Source organism: Prenolepis imparis, unplaced genomic scaffold (assembly GCF_030444845.1).
Source record: "Prenolepis imparis isolate NDT839.2.m4 unplaced genomic scaffold, iyPreImpa1.0 SCAF_1, whole genome shotgun sequence".
Lineage (NCBI taxonomy): Eukaryota > Metazoa > Arthropoda > Insecta > Hymenoptera > Formicidae > Prenolepis > Prenolepis imparis.
In genome coordinates, this window is record NW_028141159.1 from 9,814,269 (window position 1) to 9,834,479 (window position 20,211).

The window sequence follows — 20,211 nt, forward strand, 5'->3', positions numbered from 1 at the left end:
ATATTAATTATATACATTTGCTCGTTTTAGAAATATGTAAGTTTGATTTGCCTTAATTTATACTATATTAATAAATTAAAGTATCTACATAAAAAAATCAAGTTTAAAATATTTCGTTTCCAAATTATAAAAATTATTAAGATATACTTTGTTAAGCAACATTTATATCCTACATTTCTGCATATATAAAATATTAGATCAAATTAGAATTTTTAATTAAGTTTCTAAGTTTTCTTAATTTCTTTCTAAATTGAAAAAAAGAATTTACATCGTCAAGTTTTTATTTCCTCTTGTTATATAAAAAAAAAATAATAATATCTTATAAATCAGAATATATTCCGATTTCTTTACAGCGGATGCAATAACTTTATTTATTGATGGAGAATTCATATTTTCTTTTTAAGAAAATCAGACATTTGCATGAATCTCATTTCTGACGTTCTTTGGCAAAATTTCTTTGCGTATTTGAGATGATAGGAACCGGTTTCTTTCACATATTTTTCTTTGTCACAGATCGAGCTCCACTTCTCCCAGCGAACTGTTTCTTCAGTTTGATATGTACATGCAGGCTTTTAAGATACTTGTTAGATATCTGATACTTGTCGTCTTATCGCGCTAAAACTTCTTTCCTAGAGTGAGGCCAATATTGCGGGTTTGGTTTCCTTGCGAAGTGAACAAGAACCGGAAAGTAAACGAGAGAAAACAGACGAAGTCAACTGAAAGAAACGCGAGAAAGTGCAGAGGAATAATCGATTTCTGTATCCTCTAGAATTTTATTATTTCTCTTGAAGATTCTCTTTCTGAGTTTATTCTATTATTATTACTTATTTATAATTAGAATATATTTAGAACATACATAAATATTCTAAAGAATGATAGCGATCTTTGTTAAACTGATCGAGTTATATAAATTTCTGCTTTTATTTCCGTCAGAAAATAATTTAGCTTTTTTTTCAGTCTAGTTCTATATTTAAACAAAAAAATTAATTAAATTTAAGCATATAATATTAAATAATAATATTTAATGATAAATAACAACAACTATTTTTATGCTATATCAGCCTTCAAGAAAATGCATATAAATCCTTCCTCTCTTCTCACTTCTATCTGCGCATATATGTATATATATATATATATATATATATATATATATATATATAATAAAATTAATAAAACTAATAGCAATAAGAGAAAGAGCAATAATCATAATAGAATAATATTTGAGCAAATATCCGGGTAAAATTAAGAACTTGAAGGAAACTTGCAAAAAAAGGAAACACCTAAAAGATAGATTAAAAAAAGAAAACAAAATAAAGAAAGAAAAGAACGAACGAAGTCCAAGGCAAGGTTACGTAGATTTCGAGCGAACGCCTCTCCGCTTTTTCTCAGGATACTATCAGCAGTTTCGAGGCGAGTTCATCATCCCCCTGGACCCAGGAGTCCCGAGGGAGTCTTATCCCAACTTGGCTTTATAAAGGGGCGATCCACCGACATGGAGACGTCGGCAGAGGGAGGAAGAGTTCAAATACATTCTCTACACACTACGACCTATATCCTGCGGGGAAGCCGCGTCCTGCCTAGATAAGAACTAGCGGGACGAATTCCCAGGGCCATTCGCTCGATACGATCGCGCAATTCATCGTTTCAATTCGTACCTCCGCTCGTAAATTTTTAGAGTATATTGATGTATCATCTGGCCCGTCTGGCGTCCGTTCCTTTGGCGACGTGTTGCGGTTTAAAGTTCATCAATCAAAGAGATAACAGATAATAGATAAACCAAATTACTCTCTCAAATTATAAACAAGAAAATAATAGCGAAAGAAATAGACACAAGGATTGTAAAACATGATAAATAATTATTCATTATTTTTATTTTATTTATATGACTAATATAATTTTTGATAAAATTATATTGTATGTGTGTTAATGTATTATTTGTGTTTCATTATATTATTTATTAATATAATAAAAATTAAATATAAATATGCATAAATATGCAAAAACTAACAATAAGTCGTAAAAATCAGCCGGTGCATATTTGTTTTATTGCTTATTTATGTGTGGACAATAGAGTATAAGCTTGCACAAACATCCTTGCGAAATGAAAACACGCTTTATTATCTCTTCCTAATCTTGTTACGTTTATAGAATGTGATTTTATATTATTTCCTTTGTTTCTACGAAGATTTTAGAGATATGTATCTCTTTCATGTATATTTACGAATAGAGTTATATACTATATATAAATAAGGAATAAATAAAAATATATATAAAAATAACCGACAAAAATTCATGTAATAAATCAATATAATTTTCTTCATATTGATATAACAGTCTTGTTAAAATGGGTCAAGATCTTATCACATAAAATTTTAACGGAATTTAATTAATCGTCCCTCTCACTGATCGACGACATTATTTGGGATCAAGTAAACCAAGTGATTCACATCGATACTCCAAAGTTATACCTTTCCTTAGCCTTTAATCGAAACTTTTGCTTCTCATCGCCTTAGGCATTATGAAACTCTCGCCGTTCGTTGCAAAAGACGAGGAGACACAACTCGCTCATTAACGACAAACTACTTTTTCAATTAGACGCATCTCCACGAAAGCCCGAGATCGTGACTCCTTCCGTGACTTCGGTCGTAAAGTTCGTCCAAAATTTTCCGGCATTAAAGATGATAAGAACGCGCGCCGTTTTCTCTGATCTCAGCATTTCATTAGCGCGAAAACTTGGAATCAGACTTACTCATAAGTATTTTATGGCAGCGATGAATCTTTATTTGCAATCGCATTGCCAAACTTTTCACTAATAACGGACTAACTTTTGCATCATTTGTTCTTTACTGTCTTGCGATATGTTTTGTATTTCTTATGAATCATTTAGTATTTAAGTATAATTTACTCTATAATTACTAATATTCAACAGAATGTTATAAGGCAAATTTATCTTTATCAAAAAATTGCGATATAAGTTTTCTAAAATCATTATAAATATCAAATTCATATTTTCTTAAATCATATTTTATGCAAATCACGCAATAAACGAAAGATTAATTCTTTTAGAGTTTTAATATTAAGATTATATTGCTATATACTGCATCTATTTCTTAAACGCTTCGCTTGAGAAGAACCCCGAGGGGTTCTTTCTTTTACATATAATAATTTATATATATAATTTATATTATTTTTAATTTTTCTTCTAAATTTCTATAATTGCGAACAATATAAATATTCATGTACTCAGTTCAATTACAGTCTCAGAATAAATAGCTTATTTTAATTTGCGAAACGAACATCGAGTCGTCTCGCACGAACGCTATTACTCAGAGTGTTGAAATTGCCTAGGCTGCAATTATCCAGAGAGACTCCAATACACAACACTATCATCTCCCCTGGTTTTTCCATTCCTGCTCTCGGCATCGTATTTTGTGCATGCCCGTAATAATGATCCCGTACGAACGCTGCTTTGACGAGAGAAGTACGGTCTAACTGTAATATACGCTCGAGGCCAGGGCACACTCTCACTCATTCTCTCCTTCCCTTTCTCCCTCTCTCTCTCTCTCTTTCTCTCACTTTACCCTTTGTATCCGGAGAATAAACACCGAGGGAGGACGGCGAACACGAGTCGCCGACAGTTGTAATTCTATTGTGGACGTGCCTGCGCGGCCACGTCGTCTCGCAACGCGAATTTCCTAGCCGCGCCACGTCCACCAGGTGCCGACGAGGTGCGGAGTCGGTTAGCGGATACTCGTATAGTTACCGCCTAATGAGTGAACCTATCCCTTTACGTGGCGTGCATTTACAAGCGATCACGGCCGCGTGCGGAGTCCGTTTGCACTTTGCGTCGCGTCGCGCAAAAACCGACACGACGCACGTTAAGATACATTCGCAGTATTCGCGATGCCGGTCGGTCGGCCGCGAATAATTCACCAGGCTTTTACGAATATCCGCCGGCAGCCGGAATCGTAAATGCACGCGAGCCTGATAACAATTTACAGTGGCCGTTTGCATAGCCGATATACAGGAGGCTCAGAGGGATATCGATCTTAATTAATAAAAAAAGAAAGAAAATAATTCTTTAACAGGCTTGAAAAACAAATTGTGTGATTCATTCTTTATTATAATTAAAAATATTAAAATGTTGATAACATCCCAAAATTTTTGCGAAAATATCCAATGTAATGCTAAAAATTGATGCGATACATAAGAAAAGAATTCTTCGTATAAATAACATTTTAATTGTAGCGAGTAATAAATCTGCAATTAAGGGATGATTTATTTTTGCGCTGGTGACGGGGTTTAACACGAGCGTCTTAACCGGCAGTACTTAGGGAAAATTTCATTCTAGTTCGCCTTAGATCACCCTTTCTTTCCTCTTTCTGTCGGGACGCTGAAATAATTAGGAATAATTGTGCGTCTCGAGGTTGAAGAGTACCGTCTTCTGCGCTTGCGAGTACACTTCTTAAGTGAAATAAATGCCCGCTGCCAACTATGCTTCCATTACGCGCACTTACGTCTTTTCCTTTCGATGGAGGTTTCAAAAACCCTCAGTTGTGTGCAAAATATTTTAAAGGTATTATATGGAAATGCGATATCAGGTTTCTCTTTCCACGAATTATTCGATCAATTTATATATTGGATTTATATTCAATTTAAATGGATTTTTAGATTTTTTTCACCGCGTATATTTTCCAAATTGCCGCGATGCATCCTAACAACTATAAATTTCACTAATCCAAGAATGCAAGATGCATGCAATAACAAGCAACACTATACGCGATATAATATATGTGCATATCTCTCGTGCGAACATGTTATTAATTTGTTCGCTCGTGTAAAATATACGTGCCAAGTAAATTTAATCTAGTTACGCTTTTATTCCGAAAAAAGAAAGAATTCGACTCTCAGGTGATACGTAACGTAGTTGCGAGAAATCAAATTTTTATCTTTCTTTTCTCTTCATGTCTGCTAAACAAAACCTCATGGAAAATTTCTCCATCCCGAGGGAAATACAAAATTTTCTATTTCTTTCTTAAGAATTCTACGGAACTTAATTTATGTGCGAAAAGTTGAACGCGAAGCAGTGTCGTGAATGTATAGCGTTTCAAATTCGCGTGCGTTTTTATCGATCGCAATCTCTTGAAGTAAAACAAGAAAAAGTATATATAATGACAAATAATGAATCACTCGTTATATAAATGTGAACAATATGACGGATTTTTATTGTTTGAAAGTAATAAAGCGTGCCTCTGTAATAATTAATAAGTACGCTTTTGTGTTTTAAAAAAAAGAACAGGATATAATAGAATCCTGTGTATAGAAATAATTTACAATAAAATATACAAATTTTAATCTACATAATAAAACAATTTCTGAGCTTTTTAAATGGTGATACATTAATTAATGTAGAGACCTCATAACTATTATACGTTAATATTTAGAGGTAGAATACTCCATATTAATATTGTATATTAAAACCAGAAATTTTAAATATATTAACATTAATATTGATATCTATATATTCAAATTTTCATAATCATATTTTTTCCATCTCGAAGCAGTTAAAAGAAGCGTTTAATTCATTTTAGATAAAAGTTGTGCAATTTTGAGAAAATCCTCGCGCGCGAATATACTGTTATTAACATGCAAATGCATATAGGGTGAAAATAGATAGAAAGCGGAATATATGGAATGTAGTAAGAATCTCGTGACTCGAACAATGTAACGCGAGATAACAATAAACAATGTTCTTAATGTTATACAGCGACTTGCTCGAGCAAGAGCGCGAAAATGAAATGAGAATAGTAAAATACTGTTGCCACGATACGTATAGTGGAGCTAGGTGAGCTTATAAAGGCAGAAAGGTCGGAGTAGTCGGGGGAATCTAACGCGGTACATAAACTTTCCAAGTTGCATAGTGGCGACGTTCGGTTCTCTATACACGGCGGCTTCAGCAAGATAATCTTTTTGATCGCAGGACCTTGAGTGTATGTAATAATATTATATAGTTTCAGTATAAAAAATTCATGCCACATCGAAAAAGAAGTGCAATACTTAAAAAAAATAGGCTGTCTCGAGTAAAGTTCAATGACTTGTAAAAAAAATTAAATTTTTTCTATCCGAGAAGATATAAAAAAAATTATTCATCGCAACTTTTGGATTTCAATATTAAAATATTAAGCAATATTAAAGCTAAATGTTTATTAAAACAAAATCAAACCGTAATCAATCGAAGAACAAAGTACTAAAATTTAAATCTTTGTAATTTAATTGGTGAAAAATCTTCGCATATAAAATACTTGTGTAATTATGAGTTTTAAAAAAATATAAAATAACTCTTTATTCTACTATTGAAACTGAGTCACCCAGTACATAATGGTCAGTCGCCCTATGTGTTTCCTCACTCGCGGAGAGAGAATCTTTCTATCCATTTGATGCTCGTCGGTGTTATAGCTGGCTATCCAGAAATATGTTCGCGCACGAAATAGTCCATGAAGTTATATCACGCGTAAATTCATCCCTGTTAAGAGCCGGACGATCGCGTTTCAACTGCTGTAAATGTCAGCACTCATTAAAACAAGACATGCAGTATCGATTAGTGGAAATGCAGGCGGCTACGCTTGACGGAGCGTTATGCGGATCTCATGGGAATTGATTCACCGGAAGTTATTTGGGGTATCTACAAGCGCCCGAGAGATATTCCAGATTGGAAATTCATCAGATAAAATTGCGCCGTAGCTTGAGAATGTTGATTCGAAATGTCGAGCTTGTTTCGTGCAATTCCTTCACGAGCGAGGAATATCATTCCAGTTTCGCAATAATACAGCGAATGCTTGATAATAACAATTTTTGGTCCCACAGACCTTTTCTTCTTTTAACACAGAGAGAGAAGGAACGTCTCGTTATTCGTATACACAAATGCATATAGTTCGCTATAATCTAAAGCCACTCGAGTTTCCCCCATCGTCGCGAACTATTTCGAAACGGATTTAAAAAGGATAAAATTGTAAAAAAAAAAAACCCGGTCGCGATAATCCTACGACGCAAACGTCGAGAGTGATGCATCATCCCACACAGCTTAAGCTGGCCCTCGCGCTGTTAATATTTATGGACGAAATACACGCGGAATGATATCCGCGGGTTCGACGCCCCTCGAAACCTCTTTAAAGATACGTTAAGAGCCTTTTAATGCCTCTCACCGCGCCGAATAGCGCGCAGCGCATCGTTATAGCGCTCGTGTACTATATGTATAACTCTCTAGCTGTGCAGGCGGCACTGTGGGTGGACATGTAACACCCCGACGTAATAACATAATGGTGTGTTACGGGTATTACGCAGATTACGCAGTTTCCGTTCAGTCACGCACGTCGAATCCAAATTGGGAAGGGTAAAACGGGGGAGGGAGATTTTACCTCTCATTCGCCCCATGTTTATGCGGGGAAACGCAAGGGAGATCGACGAAACTACCATTAACAGATTAATCATCTCGTAAAGGTAAAATCATTATCTTTTCGGTATTAAAATAAAAATGCTCGTCTTATATCAAATCTAAATAAGTTAAAGTATAGATTTTCTTTCGACAACAATCTTCGTCAATAATCAAATATGATTCGTTCAGAAAGTCTGACATTCTTAAGACAATAATATTGAATCTGACGTGGACAAATAAAAAAAAAGAAAGAGATAGAGAAAAAAAAAAGAGAGCTAAGTTTTAAATATAAATTCTATCAATATAAAATGTATTTAAAATTAAATAAAAAAAATTATCTATACTTGCTTACCCAAAAATATATTTATAAAAAAATATAATTTTTTAAATAAAACTTTTATCAATGTTAATTATATAGAATTCAGAATATCTTAAAAATAAAAATGTTTTAATTAAAATCTTTTATAGTATGTTGTCTGATCAAGTCACAAACTCGAGTGGAACTAACAATGCTGAATAATTGGCAGAACCGGACAAGCATTCGCAAAGACATTTTAGCGTGCTGTGCACAAAGACATTCCTTATTCGGTCGATCAGTGAACTTGTTCGGTCCGTTGTGTCGACGAGGCACAGCTGCCACCTACAAGATACCAAAAGGCTACTCCCATTGCTGCGTGCCTCGTCTATTTCATGCAGCTATTTGCAAGGTCCAAGTCCAGGAATTGCTTTTGCCGGAGAAATCTCTCCTCGGGAAACCACTCGACAAAAAGCTGGGGTTGTTCGTATATAGCCGTAGAAATGTCTCGTGAGAAAAACGTACCGTTACAAGCAGGTCTAAATTGCGCTCTATGGACAATTATAAACGCTACGTGATAGTCGTTAACGAAGGTTCGCAGGAAGAAGACCCGGGTGTCTCTCTGATGTCTAACGATTCTGTCGGAATATTCGCGTCTCTCTGCAAATTTCCGCACTCTAATGAAAACCGCAAGATGTTAGAAATTTCTCCGCCTTTATAGACGACCTTCGTAGTCAGGCAAGATGTTCGTAAAGGTGAAATTTGTTTCTAACATCCTGTGGTTTTCCCCAGTGTGGAGAGAAATTTGCGGAAATATATATCCAGATTCTTTAACAAAGTGAACGAAAAGTAATCTAATGGTGGGCAGATTTTTAAATTTACAATCTTCGTGCTTTTATTACTTCGTTTAATGATACTACTAATTATAGAAAAAAAAAAGAAATCACTAATTTTTTTGTCAATCCATCTTGTTCGTTTTAAAATTATCTGATTTATAGACAAGATGGAAAAAAGATATATGATCAAGAATGATGAGGCAGCATCTCGAATAGCGCTAGACATTTTTGACCAGAAATATTTCCTCTCAATGCGAAGACGTGTCATCCGTCTTTCCCAGGACGCGCATCTTATTTCGTACGTGCCTTCTCTCCGAGCTGCCATCACATCCCTTTTCCTTTACTCTCAACATGCCCATTTTTTACATCCTCTTACCGAGAAGAGCGGGGACGTGAATTCGTCCACGGGATCACGATGAATCGCGACTGTCAGCCTGCAAATTGTGACATAACACCGCCCTCAGGATCTCTCCACGCCTCTCTGTCTCCTAGGGGGACAGAGGTGCGGATATGCAGGAGCAGAGGAAGAACGACTGAGGACTTTGGCGATGGTGGATGGGTCGGAAAATGAAATTCCGCGGAGAGAGGCGGCTGGGCAAATTCCATTCACTTATGTGCGGGCAGGCACACACAGCGCCTGTATGTAAAGTCGGTAAGGAGGGAGAGAGAGAGAGAGAGAGAGAGAGGCAGACGAGTAGAGAGCATATGCACCCCGCGACGGGTTTACGTGCCGGCACCATCATCCGGACGAATTTACAAGGGAAATAAACTATGTCCGGACTCCTAAGGCTAATATCATCACGGACATCTTAGGATTTCTCACGAGGCATTCCCGTGAGCTCCTAATCGCGACGCGTCATCGGGTTCCATGCACTTTAATGCAGCGTCGAGAAATGCGATAAGTTCCTATAGCCGTTTCCGTAAAGTATGCAAGTCCCCGCAAACGTCTGATAAATAAAATATACTAATTGATATAATTTAAGAACCCAGTGGAATCATAAGGTTCAATATCTTATTCGTATTTGTAACAAATTTTTAGAAAGATGGAATTTTAATAGAACATATCTTACTTCAAATAGAAAAATTAGAAGCTTACTGTACAAAGTTTTCAATGCATTAAAAACAAGTTACAAAAAATTATAGCCTAATAAAAAGAACTGAAGAGATATCTATATAAAATTAAAAATCTATTTACTACTCTTTATTCTATTGAGCCTCTCAATTTGTGGATAACGGAAGAACACCTTGCAAAATTATATGAGGACGAAGCCAGAAATTAAACGAGTTATATAATTTATTCTCTCGCATAATTAGGAAAAATCTCCCACCGGTGCCGGAAAGAATAAATGTAAAAATATCGTTCCTACCCCAAACTAGAACAACGGTGTTTTTACATTACGTACTTCATTATAAGTCTCGTGAGAATTTTCAGGAAAAATTATTACTCGACCAGAGAATTTTTTTCAAGGAGTTAAAATCTCTTAATTTTCATATTACTATAATTATCTTAATCAACCTGAAAGCATATTTAGCAAACATGTAATTATTTTATCAAATTAGCAAAATAATATTTCTTAATTGACCCTTCTACTTTTTTTCTTTGAGATTCTTTCAAACATACGTATGTACGTACATATATACACATCTCGGACACCCTTTCTTTATCGATGTATAGAAAGATACATTAGTCGACACACGGACGGGAAAGAATGCCATGTCACCGAGAACGTTCTAGCATGCGATGCACGATGCACGATGCACGATGCACCTGTGATGTACGGCATGTATCACGCGTCGACGCAATCGAAGAGAGAAAATGCATAATAGCAGGCTGAGATGCAGAAGATGCACGTGTCAACAGCCTCGACAATGGCTCATCGCAGATAAGAATACACACGGTGTGACCTCGTTCCAAGTAAATGTGAACGATTTACATGCGCAAGAAGTCGCGGCAAATTGTTTGACATTTAATTCGGAACGTGACTTGTGCAACCGGTAGTTGAATCGACAATTAGATAATGATTTTCGCACAATAAAATCTGTCTTTCTCTCTTCGAAACCTTCCATTCAATTGTACTGCATCGTTAAGATAGTATTAAAAGAGCGATATGTAAATATTGCATTAATAATATTACATGATACATTTGCTTTCCCATGTTTTTATAAACATATTTATCTATAGATTCAGAATATCTTTAAGTTTTTATGAAATGTGGTATGTTTGACAGGATTATCGAGATTATTTTATATCTAATCTATGTAATATGTTAATTTAGATATTAATTAAATAAATCAAATTAAATTAATTAAAATGTTCTCAAATAAATAAATCTTAAATAAACTTATATATATATATATATATATATATATATATGTATATTTAAGAATATTCTGTATATACAGATTTAAAATGATAAAATATAAAGTTCCTGAAACGTTTAAAAGCGTGATCTGTGACTTTTAACGTATAAATCTCTAAATATATATATTTTTACACACAATCTCAATTAGAAAAGAAAGATAACAACACTCTATATAATTCTCACGGAATTACGTGTGTTAGAACTTAAAATATAATATTTTAAATTAAATTTCCTCACGACGTGTTTTCTAATTTGATCGAATAGTATATAAATACAAAGTGCTGCGTCGAGCAAACTGCCGGTTATTTTCGTCTTTGTGGTCGGCTAATTATTCACACGGGAGAATTTCACGCGAGGAAACGAGCCTCTCTAGAGAGAAACAGAACCTTTTGAGGAACACTCACTGTTTTGCTCCTCGTGTTTTGCGCCACGTGCGACGTATACCTGGGACTACCGATGTCGCGAACTCGTGCAGAACGGAATAAAAAAGATCGGAGAAACGAGACGCGTGAGCAAGGGCGCTTTTAAAAGTCGAGCTAACCGGAATATCGCAAGGCAGCTTTTCACACAGCAGTCTTCTCGCAAGACTCGGTGCAGTTACGTATGCACGCGGGAAAATGCAACAAATAATACGTTTCTCTTTAGAGTTTCGCTTCTTTTTGTGTCTAGAACTTCGCTATTGTACAGCACATGCTTCATTAACCATTTTACATAAATAATTAAAGTTACAACGAATAATAATACTTGTAGCAGTTCACGTAAAAAGTCAAATTATAATTTTATTAATAATTATAAGCCTCTATAATTTTTATTAATACTTATTATTATTTATGATAAAATTATTATTTTGTTGTAACTATTAATGTTATTATTTTAATCCGTTTATATATCGAAATCGTAATAATAAATTAAAGGAAAGTCGATTTGATAGCCACTATCTGCGGTAATCGAGCGAAAATTGTATCTTTTTTTTCTTACTTGGAGTCGTTGATTAAAAATGGAGAAGAAATCGGCGAGCAGCTACGCGTTGTTCTCCGGGAAAAAGAGCATCGGACCACTTACCTGAAACAAGAAAAAAGATTTTCATCGGTTAGCTTCTTTCCCGAGGCGGAGGAAATGGTGAAATAAAGAACAAGAAGACACTTTGTTAATGAAAGAAACCGGCAAGAGAGGTAGGAACGGGCGAGCCCTCTGAGTGCTCCTCGAAGTGCGCCACTCTCTCTGAGCTTCTCGGTATTAAGTATATACCATGAAGAGCTCGGAGAAAGACAGAAAGAAGCTAAGAGCTTCAAGCGGATTTTCTCGGGATCTCGGGTCTGAAAGCGAGAGTACACGATTGCGAGACGTTCCGATTGCCATTTTGGTTGATGAGGCAATCAACAATGTTTGCGGAATAATTAAATATTAGAATTTTTTCGATCGCGAAAGACTTGTGTGGCTGCGGTATTTCGTTATGGGAGAAATCAAGATTTTTATTTCTTCGGAACGAACATGTTGGAACGTCATCTGCGCTTTTATATCATGAATTGCGCGATTTCAAACCTCGATATAACAAATGCCCCTGTAAAATTTCTACAACTCGAATTTCGTAGAATATGTGCGTCGTCCAGCGTCAGAAAAGATGGACTTTATATAATACTACTTTATTTTGCATTACTCCATTTACAGTAAAACGCAGAGAAGTTTGCGATCGTAACTGCTGGACATTGCAGTAAAAGTACACGACTGCATAAAATCTTCAGTAAAAATTCAGAAACGCGCGTAAAAGTTGATATTTCGATTTCGCAAAATGTAACATTTTTCAAGTGAACCAGATGTCATTTTGGAATTTGATCATTTCGGTACAATTTTATATAAATTATGTATAACAAGATATATTTCACGATATTATATTTGCTGGAAATTTAATTTGTTAAAAAATATTTTAATTGCAGGAAGAAAAAAATATCTTAATGTTTTTCTCTGTTTACGCGAACTTTCCACTTTATAACGAGTCTGTCCTTTATTAGTTTCCCCTTTATATATTCTTGTTGACATTATTTTATACACCCCCCGTCAATATGAAAAGAAACGTACAATATATATATATAATAGAGACTAAATTCTTCCATCGACGTCGGAACGGGTCAAGGACGTTAATTCTGCGATGAATCACGCACCGGATATTAACATTGTTTGATCTCGAGAATGAACGGAAGAAGGAGAAAGAGGAGGAGGTGCTGGAAATAAAGTTCACCAGCGTGGAGCGTGCACGTAGGAGCGTTTAAAATCAGCGGTATTGTTTGCTCGCTCTCCCACGCTCTCCATTCCGATGTGGAAGCCATGGAAATAACTCGAGCCGAAGGTACGGGCCGCTTTCTCGAAAGGTTCGATTTTATTACGCGCGAGATATCGAGTTTCGCAGCAAGAAAGAGAGAAAGAGGCGAAACGAGGCTGCGAAAAAAACGGGGAAAAAAAGGCCGAGCAATCGGCAATGTCACATATGACGTTCGGTCTTTCCCGATACATTTTGCCCTCCCCCCTCCCCCCCGGCTTCCGATTTCCGATCCTTCCTCGCTCGCGCCCACTTTTCTATCTCACTCCTTTTTCTATATCGAGAAGCGGTGAAGGTCGTTTGCACTCGCACCGGATGGCAAATTGGACGAGGAATTTCATTTTACCGGATGAGAGGCCTCCACGCTTGGAAAGAGGTAGGAAAGGTTTCCGGAAGAATGCAATATTCCCGCCGACTAGGAAGACAAAGAATGTCATCTGCACATGAAAGTGGATACCCAAATGAAATTCAATATGGCAACGTGGAAGATCATCCTACCGTCTTTACAACGTGTTCTCTGCCCCCCCTTTATCTCGATCTCCTTCTTACAACGAAAATGTGGTTTCTTCGGATACTCCATTCTGCCCCGTTCGATTCCGTCACGATATGGCGCCTGTTGCATCGAATTTTGTAAACACCGAAAAATTTTACGAAAAAAATATTTAGGAAGAGATAAATTAAAAAGAGTCGTTGTTTCTCTCTTTCGAGGGATGTAAATATAATTTCGGTGTGTGAATTATAATAAACCGGGGAAAAAAAAAAATTAAATTTGAAGGCTCAAGCCCCTCTCATCCGCACAACTCTGCGGAAAGTTAATATTCGCCTATCCTCGCTGTTAAATCGAGATGCACCGAGAATCATCCGATACCGCATATGAGGTACCTCTGTGAATATTTCACGACACGATCGCTCGAAAATTTCGACCCGCCCGAATTTCGCGCACAAATATTATAGAGCGATATATTGAATAGAAGGGATAATCTTTCCTGCCGGTGCGCGCCATTATCCTAGGTAAATTGGTATCCATTGTTTGTTGATGGGACTGCTAATTACCAGATGCCGCGCGCACTGACGTCCTAAAGGGCTCGGGGATTAAGTAGATCGGTAGGTATTAGTCTGCGGTCGTTGGTAAATGCGCACTGTCTACTACAGGCTGCTCCTTCCAATAAGTTTCCTTAATGCGCCTCTATCCGCGCGTGTATCGGAACACCAAGATTAATACTCCCACGCATGCCGCTGCAGGCGGCGTCGTTGCTGCTCAGGGATTCTCGGCGATTATACGCGTCACTCGTCATTTAAACCCTGTAGCGATTTTAACGAACGAGCGCGGAAAGTCTGTCGCTTTAACAATTTCAGACTTAATCCGGTAAAACGAATTTGTTCTGATATATCAATATGATGTTAATGCGTTTAACAAAGAAAAACATTCATATTCCTTGTAATTTACATCTGTTTAATTTCTTCAATTTTATCAAAACAAAAAAATGCAATTGGCATTTTTTAATAAATTAATTATTATTTTTTATCCCAATGACTGCTAATTTTTTCTCAAGTCTCATTTTAATTTTAAAGTGACGCAAATAAGTTTGCGAAATTCTGCAAAAAATATATACAATTTTAATTTTTTAATTTTTTCTTTTTACTTGGATTCTTCTAAAATTTTTTTAATTCTCATTTATTATACTTTTTTCTTGTTCTCTAAAAATTAAAACTTTAAGTTAGAACTATGACGTCCTTTAAGTTAGAACTATGACGTTATGTATTGAAAATTAATTCAAAGTTTATGCATTCAAGAAATATTTGCACAGCAGGTTTCTATTTAAAAGGACCATGGCACAAAATAAACCTTTTCGCATCTCGCCTGGTTTGCTTTCATTGAAACAAGGGTGTGAAAAAGAGCAACTATTAGGATTGTGGTACTAATTACTATTATTCGACGACGAGCGTTAGCTCTCTTCGAATGAGGCAACGTGTTCACATTGGGACATTTGGGACAGTCCAATAGGCCCAATAATAGGCTCTGTCGTGAATGGACACAGAGCTTTCAGCCACTGTGGCGTCGTGATATCTGTGAGACCGAGTGCACGTGATAATGGGTTCCCGGAAGGGTTGAAATTAATTATAGAACGTTGTAGCTATTACAAAGGGAGTGTACAGCACATTGAGAGCCAAAGTGGAATGAGCGACTGACTGAGAGGGTGGGCCTTGTTACTTGCAGGTCGCAGTGCGAATTTACACGTTTATATGTCTGTTACGAGGTTTGTGTCGTCCGGCGTTGAACGTTATTGATATCAGATTGTCGAGTGAAATTGATTTAATTTTAAGGATACTAAATTACAAAGGTTTCCTGTAATTACATGAAACTAATCAACGCTATCAAAGGATCATTTTCTGCGTAAATATTAAAGAGAAAAATCAGATTAAAGCAGAAAATTTCATTGTTTGTCACTGTTATTATACATTTACGTGATTCGATTAATTATTATATTAAAGATCAAATATAATAAAAGATTAAATTAAAGGGGACATAATTTATGATAACGTTACAAAGAGAAATTAATTATTAAAAGCATTCAAATTATTTCATAAAGATATTGAACATGATATTTACATATATACATTGTACATATATACTTTTTACATATATATTTCTCCTATAAAAATTAATAATTAGATTTCAGTGTTAAATTAAACAAAATTATTAATCGACATTAAAATTATTTAATTTAAATCATCACATTTTATTCAAAATCGATCACATTTTAAAATAGAATAAAAAAAATTAAATAATGAAGCATGATTAAATAAAATTAATTATAACTTATTCCGATTTAATTTAATTGTAATTTATTATAATTTGTTAATTAATTTTCTCGAAAAAATATGTGTAACTGTAAAATTACATAAAATCTTACTTAAAATAGAGTTATGCATCTAACAATAAGTCATATTTTCGGATTCGCAATCGAGTGCCATGAACAGCACAGTTTTACAATAAAGAACGGCTTGGAAGTATGGCCGTCGCTTTTCGTGAATTAAATCGACCGCATACGTGCCTCGTATCGAAAGCTCGGCCAATTTTACTCCGATGGCAGGTGTACAAGCATAGGCAGCTTTATGCAAGAGAGAGAGAAAAAGAGAAACGAACGGCACTTCCGCGAACATTCAATTCCGCGAGACTACATTCAATGCGTAATACTTTTGCATAGCACATAAGGCGTGCGATTTATGACAACAAGTGCTCGTATCCTGCCGGATATTTCCAGCTTCAAATATTAATGTTCTTCAAGAATGAATGCATAAAAATATTATGATGTACATTAATTTAAAGGAATAAAAGCAGCGCGCGCTTCTTGCGACACGTAAAACATTAATTTTCCTTCAAATATAAAACTTGAAAATAAATAATAGATATTTTCTTCGATTTTTTAATATTATAATTTTTGAAAATATTTTTTTATTTATCGTAAAAGTCGATAATCAAGATAAAACACCAAAAAATTTTTTCAACTTGTTAACATTAAATGTAGTAATTTATTTATTAGTATTAAAATATCTTTCATGATATAATGGCTAATATTTTATTATTTCTTTCCTTCTTTTTCGTTTTTAAAATTTATTTAATTTTCATATTCCTTGCATATTTGCTGTTATAAAAAATTATTAGTTTATAATACTATAGTTTTCAATAATTATACATAAAATAGCACAATGTATTGTTTCATAATGTAAATGTAAAAAAAATATCAATATATATAAATATATTATGAATTTGCAACATCAACTCATAAACGTCAATTTATATTAATATCCGAATATTATAAATTGCCAGCATAACTGAATAGCTAATTGTGTGATATTATATTGTTGGCTTAATGAACATTTGCATCAAATGGTATCATTAAATGTGCTATCAATAGTTCGCGTTACTCGTCGGTCAAATAAAAATTAACGACACAATCGATGCAAAAAGATTTGAAACAGAAATGAGTAATGTTCAAGCATTCTTTTTCCGCGATACTCAGGTGTAGAAATTATACCAGTGCACTATTGTGTTTATATCATAATACATTAATAATTTTTTTCAGGTTACTCAACTGCATAAAAGAACAACAATATAACGTATAGACAAATAAAGAAAGAATTAGAACAATAATAATATAATGAAAGATGTATAGAAAAGAAATTAAAAAATGCAGTAGACAAAAAAGAAAATGAAAAAGAGACATTATTTGTATTCTAGAACTCGTATAGTATTTTGAAAGTAAAATAAAAAATTTCAAACATAATATAAAAATAAAAAAAAATAAAATTCATCCGATATAAGAGATTCATCAAATATATAATAGATAGTATGTAATATTAAGGAAAAAAAATATATAAGTTAAATAAAAAATATATGTGTTCAATAAGATGTCTACTTTTCATAACGAAACTTTTTTAGACATAATGATTTGCAAATAAGTATAAAATAAAAATTTGCAAATAAGATTAAGTATATATATTTTTCAAATAAAAATATATATAATAATGTTAAATTTATATTACGAAAAGAATAGTTTATCTGTTAAATTAAATATATTTTAATTTAATTTATTTTTATTTAATATTTATAAAATAGAAAATAATATATTATAATTCTTTATATAACGTAATTTCTTAATATGTTAAACTGTTAAAAGGCTATATATAAGCAAGTGTAAAAACAATTGGAAACTGCTGCTTAGAAGCAAGTAGAAAGAGGTTGGAAAAAGGGATAGAAGAAGGAAGAAAAGGAGACAAGCAAGGGGGTTCGCATGCGTTTGTTTGTTGTTCCCTTTGCGCTTTCGTTCGGTTTCATTCATTCGAGTTTTTCGGTTGCGTCGTGAAGCTTTGTTTTATGGCGGCCGGCACGAGCCGAAAAAGGGTGGAAAGGTGGAGATAGAGGGTTGAAGGGACGACAGGAGGGAACGGCACTGCTTAACCAAATTGCGCGGAATAAAATTTGCATTTTATTGCGCGCGATTCCTGAACGCGAGTTTCCGTCGCGGCCGTGGAAAACTCCGTCTGCCATTGCCGGGAGGGGGTAGTAATTTCCCGATTTCTTTCCGCGATATGGACACGACATCGCCATTTGATCCGCCGGTTGGTTTCCACGGTGAACCGACTAGCAGAATAAAGATTCTTACACGTGTTTGATCCATCAAATATTCATCGATTCTAACCCACCATCGCAATTTAACAAAAATCCAAGTTTTACGAAAAATCATCTCACAGATTTACCTCAGATTTATACATATTTTAATGAGAAAAGGAAAATTATATTTCTAAATTATTATAATTAAGAATAAAAAAAAATAAAAATTTAAGAAAAAATATTCTTATCTAACAAATTTTAATTTTGACTGATAGTAAATTGATTATAAAATAATGGTAGTTTTAGATTGAGTGGCATATAAAGCTAGCTTATATTTTGAGTAAAATAATCAAATTGAGAATAAAAAAATTAAAACTTAAGAAAAAATATTTTTATCTAATAACAAAGGAGGGTGTCAAATTTGAGTCGATTTCTGCCCATCAGAAGTAACTTTAGTGGACCATAAATTTACATTATATAGGTTATCTAATATACATAAATCATAATTATATCAGTGCTAGCCCGTGGGAACATTTTAAAAACCGCCCTGTTATATAGTCCAATAATTGGCTGATATGCGTTCTCTATGACTTATTTCTCATTCGAGATATTACAAAAACTGTTACAAATACAATTCAATATTCTTCTTTTAGAGGTTTTCATATGAATTTAGAAGATAATATGTGTGTGAATGCTAATTACATACATAAGACAGGAAGGTAAAAGTGAAGACTCCGCGTTGTTACCTCATGCATTTACAAATACTTTATTCTCGATTATGTCTGGGAATAAAAATAAATTACAATTGAATATGTCAGTAAATATGTTTTAGGAACACTATTGAATCAATGAAATAATATTATAATTGAGATCGTAATGATTGAATCTGAGAAATAGAGATAAGAACCCCACGGCGTCATTCGTGAATTTAAAGACTCAAAACCCTCTCTATTTTCAATTATAATTAGTCAATTATAATTAATCATCATTGAATAAATCTGTAAATATTTCAGTTTCTGAAATTCAGAAACATTAAAATTCATCATAAAATAAAATTCTGAAATTCAGAAACTGAAATATTTACAGATTTATCCAATGATGAGATTAATTATTTTTCTAATTATAATCAAGAGTAGAGAGGGTTTTGAATCTTTAAATCCACGAATGACGCCGTGGGGTTCTTATCTCTATTTCTCAGATTCAATCATTATGATCTCAATTATAATATTATTTCATTGATTCAATAGTGTTCCTAAAACATATTTACTGACATATTCAATTGTAAACGAGGTAACAACGCGGAGTCTTCACTTTTACCTTCCTGTCTTATGTATCCAATTAGCATTCACACACATATTATCTCCTAAATTCATATGAAAACCTCTAAAAGAAGAATACTGAATTGTATTTGTAACAGTTTTTGTAATATCGAATGAGAAATAAGTCATAGAGAACGCATATCAGCGAATTATTGGACTATATAACAGGGCGGTTTTCAAAATGTTCCCAAACTAGCACTGATATAATTATAACTCTTGTATATTAGATAACCTATATAATGTAAATTTATGGTCCACTAAAGTTACTTCTGATGGGCAGAAATCGACTCAAATTTGACACCCTCCTTTAATTTTGACTGATAGTAAATTGATTATAAATTAATGATAATTTTAGATTGTCTGGCATATAAAGCCAGCTTATATTTGGAATAAGATAATCAAATTATAAAATCTGTTATCAGTGACACAGAATAGATTTCGAACTTTGTAGAATTTTTTATGTCATATATCTCTAATTGATGTCAACTTTACGATATCATGAAGCTTCCGCTTTATGCAAACTGAAATCATTCGCA

The 20,211-nt window shown here is 34.1% G+C and overlaps 1 protein-coding gene across 2 annotated transcripts in view; it reads right to left on the reverse strand.

Moving 5' to 3' along the window:
* Ror (tyrosine-protein kinase transmembrane receptor Ror) overlaps positions 1-20,211 on the reverse strand; it is a 313,177-nt gene that overhangs the window by 170,361 nt on the left and 122,605 nt on the right. Inside the window, exon 3 of one of the 2 annotated variants that reach the window (XM_083053440.1) lies at positions 11,905-11,988. The exons of the other annotated variant lie outside the window; for it this stretch is intronic. The gene's annotated coding sequence lies outside the window, so the exon portion shown is untranslated. The remainder of the gene's footprint in view (positions 1-11,904; positions 11,989-20,211) is intronic. 2 annotated transcript variants of the gene reach the window in all.